Source organism: Coregonus clupeaformis, chromosome 24 (genome assembly GCF_020615455.1).
Source record: "Coregonus clupeaformis isolate EN_2021a chromosome 24, ASM2061545v1, whole genome shotgun sequence".
In the NCBI taxonomy this organism is placed as follows: Eukaryota; Metazoa; Chordata; class Actinopteri; order Salmoniformes; family Salmonidae; genus Coregonus; species Coregonus clupeaformis.
The window spans coordinates 23,242,175-23,262,313 of NC_059215.1; the positions used below are offsets into that span (position 1 = coordinate 23,242,175).

The 20,139-nt window shown below is 44.2% G+C and overlaps 1 protein-coding gene across 4 annotated transcripts in view; it reads left to right on the forward strand.

Annotated features, from left to right (window-relative positions):
- LOC121538439 (NAD kinase) overlaps positions 1-20,139 on the forward strand; it is a 53,587-nt gene that overhangs the window by 15,046 nt on the left and 18,402 nt on the right. The window lies entirely within an intron of this gene.

The following is a 20,139-nucleotide window of genomic DNA, read 5'->3' on the forward strand; positions in this document are numbered from 1 at the left end:
TAAAGGTGCTACACATAAGATTTCGTAAGAATTTTTGCATTTTAATTTTTGAAAATGCCGCTAATAGTGGAATGATAGTGTTTCACAGTATTACTTACCCACCAGTGTTGTGACTGGCTGTGATATTTGCCTATTGATTTCTCCCGCCGTAGCGGCATCTGTTGTCAAAATGGGAAAGCTGTTCTGGCTGTGTTATCTAGTGGAAATCGCTCGCGCTTGAGCGTTTTACTTTCGGTTTTATATATCAAATATATAAAATTATATTTTTTGATATTGAAAATATATTTCACAGCAATTTAGATGGTACAGTGATTCTCTACACTATTCAGTGCTTGATTTCTCACATAAACTGAAATTGAGCAAACAGTGTAGAACTTTAGCAACCAGGAAATGACAGAGCTATTTCCAATAAATAAAAAATAATGTCCACCAAAGCAAAACATGGAATGAATGATGACCGAAATGAATTTATATGAATGCTGTAAGTACAGAAATTGTTTTCTCAGTGAGAAATCAACATCCCACTAGTCAGTGACAACTGTGTGGAGTTTGTGACAGCAACTATGTGAGCTTATTACAGTATTATAGACACTATGTTATGGGATTTCCTATGATCTTCTATGTAGAAGACCCCCTTACCTAACAACTCTTGTGCAGCTTTTGAGAGTCATAGAGCAACACATGTTACATGTGCGTGAGTCTCAGCTTTTCATAGATGGTACAATGATTCCCTACACTATTCAGAACAGCTTTCCCATTTTGAAACAGATGCCGCTCTGGCGGGAGAAATACAGTACCAGTCAAAAGTTTGGACACACCTACTCATTCCATGGTTTTTCTTTATTTCTACTATAGTGAAGACATCACAACTATGAAGTAACACAAATGGAATCATGTAGTAACCAAAAAAGTGTTAAACAAATCAAAATATATTTTATATTTGAGATTCTTCAAAGTAGCCACCCTTTAGGTGTGTCCAAACTTTTGACTGGTACTGTATATAGGTGAATATCCCAGCCAATCACAACACTGGCGGGTAAGTAATACTGTGAAACGCTGTCATTCCACTATTAGCGCCAGATATAATATGGACATTTTCTGAAATTACAATACCATTTTATTATTTATTTAAAAAATCCTACAGTGAGGGAAAAAAGTATTTGATCCCCTGCTGATTTTGTACGTTTGCCCACTGACAAAGACATGATCAGTCTATAATTTTAATGGTAGGTTTATTTGAACAGTGAGAGACAGAATAACAACAAAAAAATCAAGAAAAACGCATGTCAAAAATGTTATAAATTGATTTGCATTTTAAGGAGGGAAATAAGTATTTGACCCCTCTGCAAAACATGACTTAGTACTTAGTACTACAAAACCCTTGTTGGCAAACACAGAGGTCAGACGTTTCTTGTAGTTGGCCACCAGGTTTGCACACATCTCAGGAGGGATTATGTCCCACTCCTCTTTGCAGATCTTCTCCAAGTCATTAAGGTTTCGAGGCTGACGTTTGGCAACTCGAACCTTCAGCTCCCTCCACAGATTTTCTATGGGATTAAGGTCTGGAGACTGGCTAGGCCACTCCAGGACCTTAATGTGCTTCTTCTTGAGCCACTCCTTTGTTGCCTTGGCCATGTGTTTTGGGTCATTGTCATGCTGGAATACCCATCCACGACCCATTTTCAATGCCCTGGCTGAGGGAAGGAGGTTCTCACCCAAGATTTGACGGTACATGGCCCCGTCCCTCGTCCCTTTGATGTGGTGAAGTTGTCCTGTCCCCTTAGCAGAAAAACACCCCCAAAGCATAATGTTTCCACCTCCATGTTTGATGGTGGGGATGGTGTTCTTGGGGTCATAGGCAGCATTCCTCCTCCTCCAAACACGGCGAGTTGAGTTGATGCCAAAGAGCTCAATTTTGGTCTCATCTGACCACAACACTTTCACCCAGTTCTCCTCTGAATCATTCAGATGTTCATTGGCAAACTTCAGACGGGCATGTATATGTGCTTTCTTGAACAGGGGGACCTTGCGGGCGCTGCAGGATTTCAGTCCTTCACGCCGTAGTGTGTTACCAATTGTTTTCTTGGTGACTATGGTCCCAGCTGCCTTGAGATCATTGAAAGATCTTCCCTTGTTGTTCTGGGCTGATTCCTCACCGTTCTCATGATCATTGCAACTCCACGAGGTGAGATCTTGCATGGAGCCCCAGGCCGAGGGAGATTGACAGTTATTTTGTGTTTCTTCCATTTGTGAATAATCGCACCAACTGTTGTCACCTTCTCACCAAGCTGCTTGGCGATGGTCTTGTAGCCCATTCCAGCCTTGTGTAGGTCTACAATCTTGTCCCTGACATCCTTGGAGAGCTCTTTGGTCTTGGCCATGGTGGATAGTTTGGAATCTGATTGATTGATTGCTTCTGTGGACAGGTGTCTTTTATACAGGTAACAAGCTGAGATTAGGAGCACTCCTTTTAAGAGTGTGCTCCTAATCTCAGCTTGTTACCTGTATAAAAGACACCTGAGATTCAGAAATCTTTCTGATTGAGAGGGGGTCAAATACTTATTTCCCTCATTAAAATGCTAATAAATTTATAACATTTTTGACATGCGTTTTTCTGGATTTTTTAATTGTTATCCTGTCTCTCACTGTTCAAATAAACCTACCATTAAAATTATAGACTGATCATTTCTTTGTCAGTGGGCAAACGTACAAAATCAGCAGGGGATCAAATACTTTTTACCCTCACTGTATGTGTAGCACTTTTAAAAGAACAAGTGCAGTCAAAATTAAGTTTTTCCTGTGTTTTTATATCATATTGTACAACAGCTGATAAAACTAACACTGTAAAAGTGTGACAACATTTTTATCAGTGTTATTTCCTGATAGTTGCTGGTCTACTCAGGAACATGTAATCAGCAGGTTTGCATGGGCGGGAGTTTCGGCTTTCATTACATTTACATTTACGTCATTTAGCAGACGCTCTTATCCAGAGTGACTTACAAATAGGTGCATTCACCTTATAGCCAGTGGGACAACCACTTTACAATGTTTATTTTTTTATTTTTTTATTTTTTTTTGGGGGGGGTTGGAGTAAAGGGGGGGGTAGAAGGATTACTTTATCCTATCCCAGGTATTCCTTAAAGAGGTGGGGTTTCAAATGTCTCCGGAAGGTGGTGAGTGACTCCGCTGTCCTGGCGTCGTGAGGGAGCTTGTTCCACCATTGGGGTGCCAGAGCAGCGAACAGTTTTGACTGGGCTGAGCGGGAACTATGCTTCCGCAGAGGTAGGGGAGCCAGCAGGCCAGAGGTGGATGAACGCAGTGCCCTCGTTTGGGTGTAGGGACTGATCAGAGCCTGAAGGTACGGAGGTGCCGTTCCCCTCACAGCTCCATAGGCAAGCACCATGGTCTTGTAACAGATGCGAGCTTCAACTGGAAGCCAGTGGAGTGTGCAGAGGAGCGGGGTGACGTGAGAGAACTTGAGAAGGTTGAACACCAGACGGGCTGCGGCATTCTGGATGAGTTGTAGGGGTTTAATGGCACAGGCAGGGAGCCCAGCCAACAGCGAGTTGCAGTAATCCAGACGGGAGATGACAAGTGCCTGGATTAGGACCTGTGCCGCTTCCTGTGTAAGGCAGGGTCGTACTCTCCGAATGTTGTAGAGCATGAACCTACATGATCGGGTCACCGCCTTGATGTTAGTGAAGAACGACAGGGTGTTGTCCAGGGTCACGCCAAGGCTTTTTGCACTCTGGGAGGAGGACACAATGGAGTTGTCAACCGTGATGGCGAGATCATGGAACGGGCAGGCCTTCCCCGGGAAGAAGAGCAGCTCTGTCTTGCCGAAGTTCAGCTTGAGGTGGTGATCCGTCATCCACACTGATATGTCTGCCAGACATGCAGAGATGCGATTCGCCACCTGGTTATCAGAAGGGGGAAAGGAGAAGATTAGTTGTGTGTCGTCTGCGTAGCAATGATAGGAGAGGCCATGTGAGGATATGACAGAGCCAAGTGACTTGGTGTATAGCGAGAATAGGAGAGGGCCTAGAACTGAGCCCTGGGGGACACCAGTGGTGAGAGCACGTGGTGCGGAGACAGATTCTCGCCACGCCACTTGGTAGGAGCGACCTGTCAGGTAGGACGCAATCCAAGAGTGAGCCGCGCCGGAGATGCCCAAATCGGAGAGGGTGGAGAGGAGGATCTGATGGTTCACAGTATCAAAGGCAGCAGACAGGTCTAGAAGGACAAGAGCAGAGGAGAGAGTTAGCTTTAGCAGTGCGGAGAGCCTCCGTGACACAGAGAAGAGCAGTCTCAGTTGAATGACCAGTCTTGAAACCTGACTGGTTTAGATCAAGAAGGTCATTCTGAGAGAGATAGCAAGAGAGTTGGCTAAAGACGGCACGCTCAAGAGTTTTGGAGAGAATAGAAAGAAGGGATACTGGTCTGTAGTTGTTGACATCGGATGGATCGAGTGTAGGTTTTTTGAGAAGGGGTGCAACTCTCGCTCTCTTGAAAACGGAAGGGACGTAGCCAGCGGTCAAGGATGAGTTGATGAGCGAGGTGAGGTAAGGGAGAAGGTCTCCGGAAATGGTCTGGAGAAGAGAGGAGGAGATAGGGTCAAGCGGGCAGGTTGTTGGGCGGCCGGCCGTCACAAGTCGCAAGATTTCATCTGGAGAGAGAGGGGAGAAAGAAGTCAAAGGCATAGGGTAGGGCAGTGTGAGCAGGACCAGCAGTGTCATTTGACTTAACAAACGAGGATCAGATGTCGTCAACCTTCTTTTCAAAATGGTTGACGAAGTCATCCACAGAGAGGGATGAGGGAGGGGGAGGAGGAGGGGGATTCAGCAGGGAGGAGAAGGTAGCAAAGAGCTTCCTAGGGTTAGAGGCAGATGCTTGGAATTTAGAGTGGTAGAAAGTGGCTTTAGCAGCAGAAACAGATGAAGAAAATGTAGAGAGGAGGGAGTGAAAAGATGCCAGGTCCGCAGGGAGTCTAGTTTTCCTCCATATCCGCTCGGCTGCCCGGAGCCCTGTTCTGTGAGCTCGCAATGAGTCGTCAAGCCACGGAGCAGGAGGAGAGGACCGAGCCGGCCGGGAGGATAGGGGACATAGAGAGTCAAAGGATGCAGAAAGGGAGGAGAGGAGGGTTGAGGAGGCAGAATCAGGAGATTGGAGGGAGAAGGATTGAGCAGAGGGAAGAGATGATAGGATGGAAGAGGAGAGAGTAGCGGGAGAGAGAGATCGAAGGTTGCGACAGCGCATTACCATCTGAGTAGGGGCAGAGTGAGTAGTGTTGGAGGAGAGCGAGAGAGAAAAGGATACAAAGTAGTGGTCGGAGACATGGAGGGGAGTTGCAGTGAGATTAGTAGAAGAACAGCATCTAGTAAAGATGAGGTCAAGCGTATTGCCTGCCTTGTGAGTAGGGGGGGACGGTGAGAGGGTGAGGTCAAAAGAGGAGTGGAAAGAAGGAGGCAGAGAGAAATGCGTCAAACGTAGACGTAGGGAGGTTAAAGTCACCCAGAACTGTGAGGGGTGAGCCATCCTCAGGAAAGGAACTTATCAAGGCGTCAAGCTCATTGATAAACTCTCCAAGGGAACCTGGAGGGCGATAAATGATAAGGATGTTAAGCTTGAAATATAATACTTATATGGTATTGATATAGGTCAAAGATATTGATATAGGTCTACTGATTTAATCAAAGTGTTGACTATGGAGTAGTCAACTGCTGCTTTCTGTGTAGCAAAGCCCATGTTTAACACCTGTTTCATTCTTCAATCATACCTGCAGATAGCTGAGAAAATGCCTCTTACTTTGAAATTGGAAGCTTACAGGATTCTTTAAAGGCCCATTGCAGTCAAAATTAAGTTTACTGTGGTTTACATCATATTGTACAACAGCAGATGAAACTAACACTGTGAAAGTGCTAAGAAATGTGTTCAGTGTTAATTACTGAGTTGCGATTTGGCTGGCTACTCCATGAGCGTGTGGAAACACTTTCTCTAGTGCTCGCTCACTCTTTTTTCCTTAATGCTACTGCTGGACTCCATTTGGCAAAGAGAGGGCCTGAGAGCCGGAGCGAGTGCTGTGCTTGAGTGAATGTGGCCGGGGCTTTTAAGAAACGGCTGGGAGTGATTCCTGCCTTTCCCCATCAGCCCCCCTGTCCTGGACCTTTTTTGACCTTGTGTTTCAGCTCCCTTCACATGCATGACTTCCTCACAACACTTAGCCCCCTGTTCAGACACTGGCCACACGCACGCGCTGTCCAGCTGCCCGTCCACTCTGCACCCAGTAGGCCTTCATCCCAGTGACGGGGCAGGCCTTTGGAACGCCACTCCATATACCCCCATAAGGTGTGTGTGTGGGGGGATGTGGAGCTGGGAGAAGGGTTCATCCATGCTCCTTAAAGTGAGTCAGTAGAAGGGGTGGGATTATCTCAGTGCTGGTGGAGAGGTGGAGACTAAAGGGGAGAACTGGTGGGGGGGGTATTCACATCACAGCAACCTGGAACTCCATTTGAGAGGCAAACCAGTGGGGGGAATGGTGAGTAGGGAAGCCCAGTTCAGGTTTGTGCTACAGTATGGAGTAGAGCGGTAGCTTTTCTTTGGCGGTTCCTCCATATTCTCAGTTCCCTGTCCTCACGAAAGACTGATGTCCACCCGGAATGTGTTAGGTTTCCTTTTGACTCTTGACTTTTTGTGCTCGGTACTGTCCAAGTAGCCAGGGGTTTAAGGAAGTAGGCTAGTGGAATAAAGGAAGAATGTGGTTTCTCATGTAGCTAGTTTAGGGAGACCAGTTAACCACAGATTGTTTCAAAATGTTATATACTGTAATCTAGGTTAAGAACTATAATGTTGGACAAACAGGCTAGGAAGGTGTTGTTTTCATGAGACAGCTATTTTTATTGAGATTTGCTCAAGGGTGTTCCCCATATTACTCAGATTCTCTCCTCCCGCTATTCATAAACTAGCCTATTTGATTTGAATGGCTTTGAATTTGTGGTTTGTATGCTAATAAGACATTGGTACATATCTGGTACTCCTTCAGTCTGGTAGTTCAATAGAAAAAGGACTTCAATTTGTATTTGTCACATACTTTGTCAACAACAGGTGTAGCCTAACAGTGAAATGCTTACTTAAGGGCCATTCCCAACAATGCAGAGAGAAATAATTACACAAGGAATGAATACACAATGAGTAACGATAACTTGGCTATATACACAGGGTACCGAGTCGGTGCAGGGGTACCAGGTATTTGAGGTAGATATGCAAATATACAGTGCATTCGGAAAGTTTTCAGACCCCTTGACTTTTTCTACATTTTGTAACATTACAGCCTTATTCTAAAATGTGTTAAATTGTTTTTTTCCCCCCTTATCCATATACATAATACCCCATAATGACAAAGCAAAAACAGGTTTTTAGAATATTTTGCAAATGTATTAAAAATAAGAACCTGAAATATTACAATTACATAAGTATTCAGTACTTTGTTGAAGCTCCTTTGGCAGCGATTACAGCCTCAAGTCTTCTTTGGTATGACGCTACAAGCTTGGCACACCTGTATTTGGGGAGTTTCTCCCATTCTTCTCTGCAGATCCTCTCAAGCTCTGTCAGGTTAGATGGGGAGTGTTGCTGCACAGCTATTTTCAGGTCTCTCCAGAAATGTTCGATCGTGTTCAAGTCCGGGCTCTGGCTGGGCCACTCAAGGACATTCAGAGAAGCCACTCCTGCGTTGTCTTGGCTGTGTGCTTAGGGTCGTTGTCCTGTTGGAAGGTGAACCTTTTCCCCAGTCTGAGGTTCTGAGCGCTCTGGAGCAGGTTTTCATCAAGGATCTCTCTGTACATAGCTCCGTTCATCTTTGCCTCGATCCTGACTAGTCTCCCAGTCCCTGCTGCTGAAAAACATCGCCATAGCATGATGCTTGCACCACCATGCTTCACCGTAGGGATGGTGCCAGGTTTCCTCCAGACGTGATGCTTGGCATTCAGGCCAAAGAGTTCAATCTTGGTTTCATCAGACCATCAGACCAGAGAATCTTGTTTCTCATGGTCTGAGAGTCTTTATGTGCCTTTTGTCAAACTTCAAGCGGGCTGTCATGTGCCTTTTACTGAGGAGTGGCTTCCGTCTGGCCACTCTACCATAAAGGCCTGATTGGTGGAGTGCTGCAGAGATGGTTGTCATTCTGGAAGGTTCTCCCATCTCCACAGAGGAACTCTAGAGCTCTGTCAGAGTGACCATCAGGCTCTTGGTCACCTCCCTGACCAAGGCACTTCTCCCCCGGTTGCTCAGTTTGGCCGGGCGGCCAACTCTAGGAAGAGTCTTGGTGGTTCCAAACCTCTTCCATTTAAGAATGTTCTTGGGGACCTTCAGTGCTGCAGAAATGTTTTGGGACCCTTCCCCAGATCTGTGCCTTGACACGATCCTGTCTCGGAGCTCTACGGACAATGTCTCCGGCCTCATGGCTTGGTTTTTGCTCAGACATGCACTGTCAACTGTGGGACCTTATATAGACAGGTGTGTGTGCCTTTCCAAATCATGTATAATCAATTGAATTTACCACAGGTGGACTCCAAGTTGTAGAAACATCTGAAGGATGATTAATGGAAACAGGATGCACCTGAGCTCAATTTCGGGTATCATAGCAAAGGGTCTGAATACTTATGTAAATAAGTTATTTCTGTTTTTCATTTCTAAATTTGCAAAAAATCTAAAACCTATTTTCGCTTTGTCATTATGGGGTATTGTGTGTAGATTGGCTGTAACGTAACAAAGTGGAGAAAGTCAAGGGGTCTGAATACTTTCCGAAAGTACTGTAGGTAGGCGTAGAGTGACTAGACAACAGGATACATAATAAGCAGCAGTATATGTGAAGAGTCAAAATAGTTGGTGCAAAAGGGGGTTAATGCAGATAGTCTATATAGCTATTTGGTTAACTATTGGGCAGTCTTATGGCTTGGGGGTAGAAGCTGTTCATGGTCCTGTTGGTTCCAGATTTGGTACATCGTTACCACTTGCCGTTCGGTAGCAGAGAGAAGTGTATGACTTGGGTGGCTGGAGTCTTTGACACATTTTAGGGCCTTCCTCTGACACCGCCTGGTATAGAGGTCCTGGATGGCAGGGAGCTCGGCCCCGGTGATTTACTTGGCTGTACGCACTACCTTCTGTAGCGCCTTGCAGTCAGATGCCAAGTAGTTGCCATACCAAGAGGTGACGCAGCCAGTCAAGAGACTCTCAATTGTGCAGCTGCATAACTTTTTGAGGATCTGAGGGCCCATGTCAAATCTTTTCTACCGTACTTACTGTGATGATCATGTCAGGTCACACTTTGAGCTAGTATTGAGTAAGTGTTGAATGATTTGATTGAGTATGGAATAGGCTAAATGTGGAATAATCTGACAGAGGACCACTGTGTCCATCTACCTTTGCTGCAGCAGCCTCAGCTGAGCTCACCACCCACAACACCTCCTGCTGCTTAGGTAGGCAGTAGCCTTGGTGGCCCAGGGCTGTGGCACACAACAGAACATGGACAGAGCATCTGGCCATGGTCAAACACTAAAGTTTTGCTTTTTTTTGCAGACCGGTCAGATAGTATTTTAGTCACCTGTCTGGTGTATGACCCAAAGGGAGAGGGCGATTGAAAAATATTGTTTTGGGAGGATGCGATGTCGCCACTTCCGCTGGGTGTTTCGACAGAGGGAGAGAGAGAGCGACGAGCAGCAAAGGAAACACCCTTTGAGAGGAAACGCCCGTTCAGAGGCTCCACGCTGCACTTCCTGGTGTAGAGGCAGTGTGCTGACATACACAGAATCAATGGCTGAAGTACTGACATGCAGACTGTCTCACTGTGTAACATGGAAGGAAGATCTGTCCACTACTCCTCTCGCTTTTAAAAAATGAGCAATTCTGGTCACGAGGTAAATAGCGCCCAGGGAATAGTGATTTGACGGTGTGAAGACTGTAAGATCAGCCAGGCAGGAAGGAGTAACGCCGCATAATTCAGGGGGGGGTTGGGGCAGCTGGGAAGGGGGTCTTAATACATGGCCCCAATTTCACGCCAATGTGGCTGACAGTACCGTTAGATTAGGTGGGTAGATTGATAGTCAGGGAAGTCATCATTATGTCATCATGGCTGAAATATGCAAGTCGATAAAATCAATGGCCGTTTGTCAGAGCCTCATGCGAAGTGTCCATCGTAACAAGCGTACCAGTGGTGAAACATGCACAGGCTACCGTCGATGTTTTCAGAGACATTTCCTAGATTAAGAGAACATGCATGAGTTTTCTGATTTGTTTAACAACAGGTTACTCTGCAAAAAGGGCTGTCAAAGCTAACATGTTAATTACAGTTACCTTTTAACGGTGTTAGTTTTTTCAATCTTTTTTAAGCACAACGCACTCTGTCCTTTCTTTAGATAACAGTTAAAACTTAATTTGCACAGAAGTAGTTACCCAGTTAGTCAGAAATGAGTCAAAGGTAGACGTAGGGAGGTTGAAGTCACCCAGAACTGTGAGGGGTGAGCCATCCTCAGGAAAGGAACTTATCAAGGCGTCAAGCTCATTGATGAACTCTCCAAGGGAACCTGGAGGGCGATAGATGACAAGGATATTAAGCTTAAATGGGCTAGTGACTGTGACAGCATGGAATTCAAATGAGGAGATAGACAGATGGGTCAGGGGAAAAATTGAGAATGTCCACTTGGGAGAGATGAGGATTCCTGTGCCACCACCCCGCTGACCAGATGCTCTCGGGGTATGCGAGAACACATGGTCAGACGAGGAGAGAGCAGCAGGAGTAGCAGTGTTTTCAGTGGTAATCCATGTTTCCGTCAGCGCCAAGAAGTCGAGGGACTGGAGGGTAGCATAGGCTGAGATGAACTCTGCCTTGTTGGCAGCAGAGCGGCAGTTCCAGAGGCTGCCTGAGATCTGGAACTCCACGTGGGTCGTGCGTGCAGGGACCACCAGGTTAGAGAGGCAGCAGCCACGCGGTGTGAGGCGTTTGTGTAGCCTGTGCGGAGAGGAGAGAACAGGGATAGGCAGAGGCATAGTTGACAGGCTGCAGCAGATGGCTACAATAATGCAGAGGAGATCGGAATAAAATGAACTAAACATCTGGGAAAGGAGAGAGCGGGGCCTCCCTCACCACAACTCCCAAATATAACTCTCCCAACTTCCACCTCAGAAACTATAATTGTTGTAAACTACAGCGGTTCAATGTTTTCTAGGAATAGACTAACTTAGTTTATTCAGCTAGCTAACTAGGTGCAGTATTATTCCGTGAAAAACGTCCGGGCACCTCGTCATAAGACGCCACAGCCAGCTAGCATGCCGGTCTCCAACAACACGGTTTAGCGCCAATACTCAGCCACAACAACCACCAGTGTATCAACACGCAAGCAGATCGTTCGTGTCCGTGTCTAACGTTGTGGGTTAGTCCCGACAGCTTGAGCGAGTCCGTCGTCAACTTATTCAGCCAGTTAGTTAGCTAGAATAGTTAGCAAACTAGCTAGCCATTGCTTTCAGACAAAGAAGAACCCCTCCTTTCACGGCACGAACACACAGAGAGAGCCAAACTAACGTTAACTAGTCACCCATGTCCCAAATTCCTTGAGCGACTCGGGCTATCAATATGTAAAAAACAAAACACAAGTGTAGGTTATGACTTACCCCTAGCAGCTACTGTTAGCTAGCCAAGTGCAAAGCTAGCCACTGAATTGACTCAGCCAGTTCGCGTCTGTTCGCTCGGTCGTTCCAGCTATTGTTTACTAGTAGCTATCCAGGTAGCAACAAGCTATCTAAATTTCAAGCACAGTAGCCACTTGCTACCTAACGTTAACGGTTCAGACAATGAGGTTCGAAAACAGCTGAATGGTAGGCAATTATTGTATGTAATTATTGTAGGCAGCCAGCTGGCGTAATTACAGGCACTCTCAGGCGTGAAACAACTATACCGTTGCTAATAGCTACTCGCCTGCTAGTCCAGGTGGTGAGTTAGCTAGCTAGCTAGCTAGCTTCGTGCTACACCCGGCACCGCCGAATACAATACTAACCTACAATAATTACATACAACAACCCACGATACCTACCTACAATACCTAACTACAATCTAAATACATAGCTTTCCATGATGACATCACCATGCAGGAAATTGGTTAATAGACATTTTCTATTACAATAAGGTACTTAATTATTACCTAGAAATTATTTAAAATTGATATAAAAAGAACTGCATTGGGCCTTTATTTTTGTGGATTTTTAGTCATTTAGCAGATGCTCTAAACCAGAGTGACTTACAGTTAGTACATTCATCTTAAGATAGCTAGGTGTGACAACTAGATATCACAGTCATAGCAAGTCAATTATTCCTAAATAAAGTAGCTATCAGTAAAGTCAGAGCTAGTAGGTGGGGGGCTGGTAGTTCACAAAAGTTGTATTTTCTATTTTGAGTCAATAAGTATTCAACCCTTTTGTTATGGCAAGCCTAAATAAATTCAGGAGTAAAAATGTGCCTAACAAGTCTCATAATAAGTTGCATGGACTCACTCTGTGTGCAATAATAGTGTTTAACATGATTTTTGAATGACTACCTCATCTCTGTAACCCACACATAGAGTTATCTGTAAGGTCCCTCAGTCGAGCAGTGAATTTCAAACACAGATTCAACCACAAAGACCAGGGTGGTTTTCCAATGCCTCGCAAAGAAGGGAACCTGTTGGTAGATGGGTAAAAAAAAAAAAAAGAGCAGACATTGAATATCCCTTTGAGCATGGTGAAGTTATTAATTACACTTTGGATAGCGTATCAATACACCCAGTCACTACAAAGATACAGGCGTCCTTCCTAACTCAGTTGCCAGAGAGGAAGCAAACCGCTCAGGGATTTCGCCATGAGGCCAATGGTGACTTTAAAACAGTTACAGAGTTTAATGGCTGTGATAGGAGAGAACTGAGCATGGATCAACAACATTGTAGTTACTCCACAGAGTGAAAAGTTAATTGACAGAGTGAAAAGAAGGACGCCTGAATAAAAATATTCCAAAACATGCATCCTGCTTGCAATAAGTACTGCAATAATCAATAAAGTAAAACTGGAAAAAATGTAGCAAAGAAATAATCTTTATGTCCTGAATACAAAGCGTTATGTTTGGGGCAAATCCAACACAACAGATCACTGAGTACCACTCTTCATATCTTCAAGCATGGTGGTGGCTGCATCATGTTATGCGTATGCTTGTCATCGGCAAGGACTAGGGAGTTTTTTAGGAAAAAAAAAAATGGAATAGAGCTCAGTACAGGCAAAATACTAGAGGAAAACCTGGTTCAGTCTGCTTTCCAACAGACACTGGTAGACAAATTCACCTTTCACCAGGACAATAACCAAATACACAAGGCCAAATATACACTGGAGTTGCTTACCAAGACAACATTGAGTGTTCTTGAGTGGCCTAGTTACAGTTTTGACTTAAAGCGGCTTGAAAATCTATGGCAAGACTTGAAAATGGCTGTCTAGCAATGATTAACAACCAACTTGACAGAACTTGAATAATTTTTTAATAAATATTGTACAATCCAGGTGTGCACAGCTCTTAGATATTTACCCAGAAAGACTGTAATCGCTGCCAAGGTGATTCTAACATCTATTGACTCGGGTGTGAACACTTATGTAAATGAGATATTTCTGTATTTCATTTTCAATAAATTTGCTAAAATTGATAAAAACATGTTTTCACTTTGTCATTATGGGGTATTGTGTGTAAATGGGTGAGAGAGAAAAATCGATTTAATCCATTTTGAATTCAGGCTGTAACACTACAAAATGTGGAATAAGCCAAGGGGTATGAATACTTTCTCAAGGCACTGTAAATGAAAGTCAGATAAATGAAAAGCCGATTTTTGCTGGGGTCTTTGGACTGATGGGGTCAAACCTGAAGTTTGTCAGGTTTGATGCCGAAAAAGAAAGGAAATTCTTGCCTACTTCACCCATATTTTGTATTTTCTGTGTGTAGTTCCAGTAGTTAGCTACACCACTACATTCCAAAAAAGTGATTAACTACTGAAAACAAGATTTAAATTTAGTCCAACTACCACCAAGCTACTGCAAAATGTTGTTAAATTACTAGTTGAACTACATGTAGTTCACTACTCCCCAACACTGCAGGTCACACATTGTGGGACAGTCGGCGTACAGTTATGAAAGACTCTTACCAAAGCAGTTTGACTGTCCCTTTTCTTAGAGATTGGCCAGAGCCTTCCTTGGCACTTGACTCGGGCCGTCATGTAACTTGGTGATTTATACTGTCTGCTTTAAGCAACAATAATAGATGGATTAGCATCCTCAGGTGCAAAGCCTCTGGGCTGGCCATAAGTAGCAAAGATAGTTTTATAGGCTATGATACAGCCTGCCTACCGGTACTCCCTGCTAAATATATAACTGAGTATGGGTGTGGGTAGATGGTCTGCTTTAGAGGGAAGACAGATAAACTTGAACGTCAGCCGTGCACGGGTGGTCATCCTATCACCTCTTACCACAGAACATCGGCCGTCATTTTCTATTCTTTTGAATCGAAACCTTTCATCGACACCCAGCAGGTGATCTTTTTTATTTTTTATTTTACCTTTATTTAACTAGGCAAGTCAGTTAAGAACAAATTCTTATTTACAATGACGGCCTACACCGGCCAAACCTGGACAACGCTGGGCCAATGGGACGGCGCCGCCCTATGGGACTCCCAAACACAGCCGGTTGTGATAAAGCCTGGAATCGAACCAGGGGGTCTGTAGTGACGCCTCAAGCACTGAGATGCAGTGCCTTAGACCGCTGCGCCACTCGGGTGCCCATCTACAGCGCACGACGACATTCTTGTTAGCATGTCTTCCATCTTAGGGTTAATTTATTATCAGTGAGGGCAACAAAGGGCTACCAATGACTCTCAATAAGTGTTATAGATATGTTGTATAAGTCTGGCCATCTTGAGTGGCATCTTACAGTGGGGAAAAAAAGTATTTAGTCAGCCACCAATTGTGCAAGTTCTCCCACTTAAAAAGATGAGAGAGGCCTGTAATTTTCATCATAGGTACACGTCAACTATGACAGACAAATTGAGAAAAAAAAATCCAGAAAATCACATTGTAGGATTTTTAATGAATTTATTTGCAAATTATGGTGGAAAATAAGTATTTGGTCACCTACAAACAAGCAAGATTTCTGGCTCTCACAGACCTGTAACTTCTTCTTTAAGAGGCTCCTCTGTCCTCCACTCGTTACCTGTATTAATGGCACCTGTTTGAACTTGTTATCAGTATAAAAGACACCTGTCCACAACCTCAAACAATCACACTCCAAACTCCACTATGGCCAAGACCAAAGAGCTGTCAAAGGACACCAGAAACAAAATTGTAGACCTGCACCAGGCTGGGAAGACTGAATCTGCAATAGGTAAGCAGCTTGGTTTGAAGAAATCAACTGTGGGAGCAATTATTAGGAAATGGAAGACATACAAGACCACTGATAATCTCCCTCGATCTGGGGCTCCACGCAAGATCTCACCCCGTGGGGTCAAAATGATCACAAGAACGGTGAGCAAAAATCCCAGAACCACACGGGGGGACCTAGTGAATGACCTGCAGAGAGCTGGGACCAAAGTAACAAAGCCTACCATCAGTAACACACTACGCCGCCAGGGACTCAAATCCTGCAGTGCCAGACGTGTCCCCCTGCTTAAGCCAGTACATGTCCAGGCCCGTCTGAAGTTTGCTAGAGTGCATTTGGATGATCCAGAAGAGGATTGGGAGTATGTCATATGGTCAGATGAAACCAAAATAGAACTTTTTGGTAAAAACTCAACTCGTCGTGTTTGGAGGACAAAGAATGCTGAGTTGCATCCAAAGAACACCATACCTACTGTGAAGCATGGGGGTGGAAACATCATGCTTTGGGGCTGTTTTTCTGCAAAGGGACCAGGACGACTGATCTGTGTAAAGGAAAGAATGAATGGGGCCATGTATCGTGAGATTTTGAGTGAAAACCTCCTTCCATCAGCAAGGGCTTTGAAGATGAAACATGGCTGGGTCTTTCAGCATGACAATGATCCCAAACACACCGCCCGGGCAATGAAGGAGTGGCTTCGTAAGAAGCATTTCAAGGTCCTGGAGTGGCCTAGCCAGTCTCCAGATCTCAACCCCATAGAAAATCTTTGGAGGGAGTTGAAAGTCCGTGTTGCCCAGCGACAGCCCCAAAACATCACTGCTCTAGAGGAGATCTGCATGGAGGAATGGGCCAAAATACCAGCAACAGTGTGTGAAAACCTTGTGAAGACTTACAGAAAACGTTTGACCTGTGTCAATTGCCAACAAAGGGTATATAACAAAGTATTGAGAAAGTTTTGTTATTGACCAAATACTTATTTTCCACCATAATTTGCAAATAAATTCATTAAAAATCCTACAATGTGATTTTCTGGATTTCTTTTTCTCAATTTGTCTGTCATAGTTGACGTGTACCTATGATGAAAATTACAGGCCTCTCTCATCTTTTTAAGTGGGAGAACTTGCACAATTGGTGGCTGACTAAATACTTTTTTCCCCCACTGTAATTGTTATTGTCAGTGTGAAATGTTGCATTTCACAAGGGCCATTTTTATTTTAGATGTTTACTTTTTATCCCGGTATGAAAATATCCCTTTCACTAGTGCAGGGTTTTTTCTGGATCAAAAACGGGCTTAGGTGGTGGGTGTGGCCAATAGCACGGTCGCCGACCAAAGACAGTTTTTCAGTTTTAAAGCAAATCTACACAATTTGCCATGGGGCTGAGAGAAAATGTTGCTGTTTTCAAGCAAATTTCCTGCAATTCTACACATTTTGCCGTAGCTTATGCTGTGTTCTTATGCTATGAGTGACTCAAATATAATAACAAATTCAATGGGGGCCCCCATGCCATGACAAAAATACTCAAACATTATATTATTAAAAAATATATAGGTCCATTTATCTATTCTACTTCATTTTCTATCTGGTTTTAGTCGTTTAAGTTTACACTGAATGTGTTTTCCCATCCCGGATATTAATTTTCGGCCCGCCCAAGCATTTCCTATGCAGAAAGAACCCTGCACTAGTGGATATTTGTTTCCCATTACATCATGTGGTGATGTCTGCTGTGTTGATTTGACTGATGTGGGCAAGAGAATGTCGAGAAAGTTGCTTGATCTACAGGCAGTGACACGTTTTAGCCTTGAAATTGGACTGGGTGAAGTGTGGCCTGACAATCACACACACAGACAACCCCTCCCCCTTCTCTCACACACACACACACACTTGTGTTGTGTCGTGTGATTCACCTCTAAAAAAGAAATTCCCCCTTCAGTCCAACTCATTTCCAGTCATTGGTGAAGAACCAATTAATTAGTCAGTTCATGACACAATGCTATAGGCTGTAATGCCTTTACAACCTTTGCCAGCTAGCAACCTGGAAACACAATACACTGGTAAGCCATTTCCTTGTCTGTGGGTGGGTGTGTTCATGAAACTACCCTAGCCTAATAGGGAAGGCCTGTTTGTGTGTGTTGTTCACTCTAGGGACTGTGGAGAGTGATGGACTATAGAGAGAATCCCCCCCAACCCCCTTCAATTTGTCGGGCATGGTGTCGAAAGCGTTCCACAAGGATGCTGGGCAGTGTTGCCAACTTAGCGACTTTGTCGCTATATTTAGCAAGTATTCAGACCCCTCTAGCGACACATTTTCAAAAAAGCGACTAGCGACAAATCTAGCTACTTTTTCTGGTGTTATTGGAGACTTTTGGAGACTGACGTAAAAGCGCATATCGTTCTTACTCTTCTCAACGAGCAGCGGGTCCTGCCGTGGGCCCCACCCCCGTCCCAAAGCACTCACAGGCGACCCAATCCTCACGCAGCAGTCCCTCCCAGCTGCAGTCAGAGCAGGAGATGTTCACCCCTCCGCGTCCAGACTGCAAATGAATCATAAAAAAAAAAAAGAATCGACAGAAGAAAGTTCATTTGTACTTCTAAACATATTTAGGGTGTTTTTTACTCACTTTTTGTCTCTTCCACAACCTTATTCCTCTCTCCTACAGCGTCCATCACAATTACATGCACATGGCCAATTATGCAAATTAGGTGATGACGTCATTTAGCGACTTTTAGGACAGCCAATAGCTACTTTCCTTACTGAGGAGTTGGCAACACTGATGCTGGCCCATGTTGACTCCAATGCTTCCCACAGTTATGTCAAGTTGGCTGTTCTTGACACAGCATTGCAGTTCTTGACACAAACCGGTGCGCCTGGCACCTACTACCAAAACCCGTTCAAAGGCACTTAAATATTTTTTTTTGCTCATTCACCCTCTGAATGGCACACATACACAATCCATGTCTCAAGGCTTAACAATCCTTCTTTATCCTGTCACCTCCCCTTCATCTACACCAGCCTTTCTGAAAGTATGGGTCGGACCTGTTAATGGTGGGTCGCGACGTGTTAGAGTAAATGTATAATTATTTCATTAATTACTGGATTTGATTTGGCCAAGTGCAACTGCGCTTTCTGTTCATTGAGCTCTATACGTAGCAGCGGTGTCAGTTTGGCAGCTGCGCGAGTGTGAGTGAGATGCCCGTGTACTTCGCGGTTTACCAGATATTTTTTCTGCAGTTTTCTTGAAGATCACTCTCGTTCAACAGCAGATTATGCGCTGTCAGCCAATGACTTGTCATTCTCACTCGCCATCACTCACCGCTGTCATCAAATGGAGTCAAGCTAGCAACAAGTTCTGACAGGTCAATCGTCATGAAACACAAATACAGCGATGAGTTTCTCTCTCTTGGTTTCATACAAACTTTGAGAAATAATGAGTAGCGCCCACAATGTGTTTTGTGCGGGGAAGTGCTTAGTAATAAGTCTCTCAAAATGAACAAATTAAAACAACACATTATGACCAAACATCCACAGCATAACGGTAAACCCAGGGAGTTCTTTCAGAACAGGCCATAATGCTTCAGGAAACAGTGCTTCGACAGTGGAAAAGTAAGTCAACTAGCAAGGCATTTTGTCATTTTATAACAGGTGTTGATAAGCAGAAATAAGGGAGTACTATATCTCATATTAGTAGATGTGAGTTTCTCTTTCAAACAATTCCCTTGTACACAGCTAATAGTTAGATAGCTAACATTAGCCAAAGCCAGCTAGCTAGCTACTGATAGTGCAACCCTAAATTACAGTACATTTGAAGATGAAAAATGATCAGGCCTACTGTACATCTTACTGTAGAAATGATTGTTGAAAACAAGTCTAGGTTGGAGCTGTTGCTGTTAAAATACAAGTAATCATTTTTATTCTGAACTGGAATAAAGTGATTAAAGCAAGATGCTTTTTGAGGCAAACCCACTCACATAGTTCTGGGTTGCTCATCTACAGCAGGAAGCAGTCTCCTGCCAGGCTGAGGAAGCAGTAGATATTCTGATCCAGTTTGGCACCACATACCTATGCGAGTCAGGGTGCTCAACTCTCCCGTAGTTAAAGAACAAGTACAGAAACAGACTCCATGCTGAGCATGACCTCAGGGTTTCACTGTCAAAAACTGAGCCCAGAATAGAAATGCTTGTTGAAAGCTTCAACCAGCCACACACCTCTCATTAGGACTGTGTGTGTGTTTTCTGGTGTACATCTGTGTGATGTGATCAATCAGTGTATTCCAATTCAGAATACAAACTATTTATTGTATTTTAACAGCAACAGTTCCAACCTAGACAGATTTGTACAGTGCATTCGGAAAGTATTCAGACCCCTTCCCTTTTTCCACATTTTGTTACGTTTTCTTTGCCTCACAGGTCCTCAACTATCAGCTTCATTAAATAGTACCCACAAAACACCAGTCTCAACGTCAACAGTGAAGAGGCGACTCCGGGATGCTGACCTAGGCAGAGTTGCAAAGAAAAAGCCATATCTTAGACTGGCCAATAAAAATAAAATATTAAGATGGGCAAAAGAACACAGACATTGGACTTTTTCTTTGCAACCCTGTCTAGGTCAGCATCCCGGAGTCGCCACTTCACTGTTGACGTTGAGACTGGTGTTTTGCGGGTACTATTTAATGAAGCTGCCAGTTGAGGACCTGTGAGGCATCTGTTTCTCAAACTAGACACT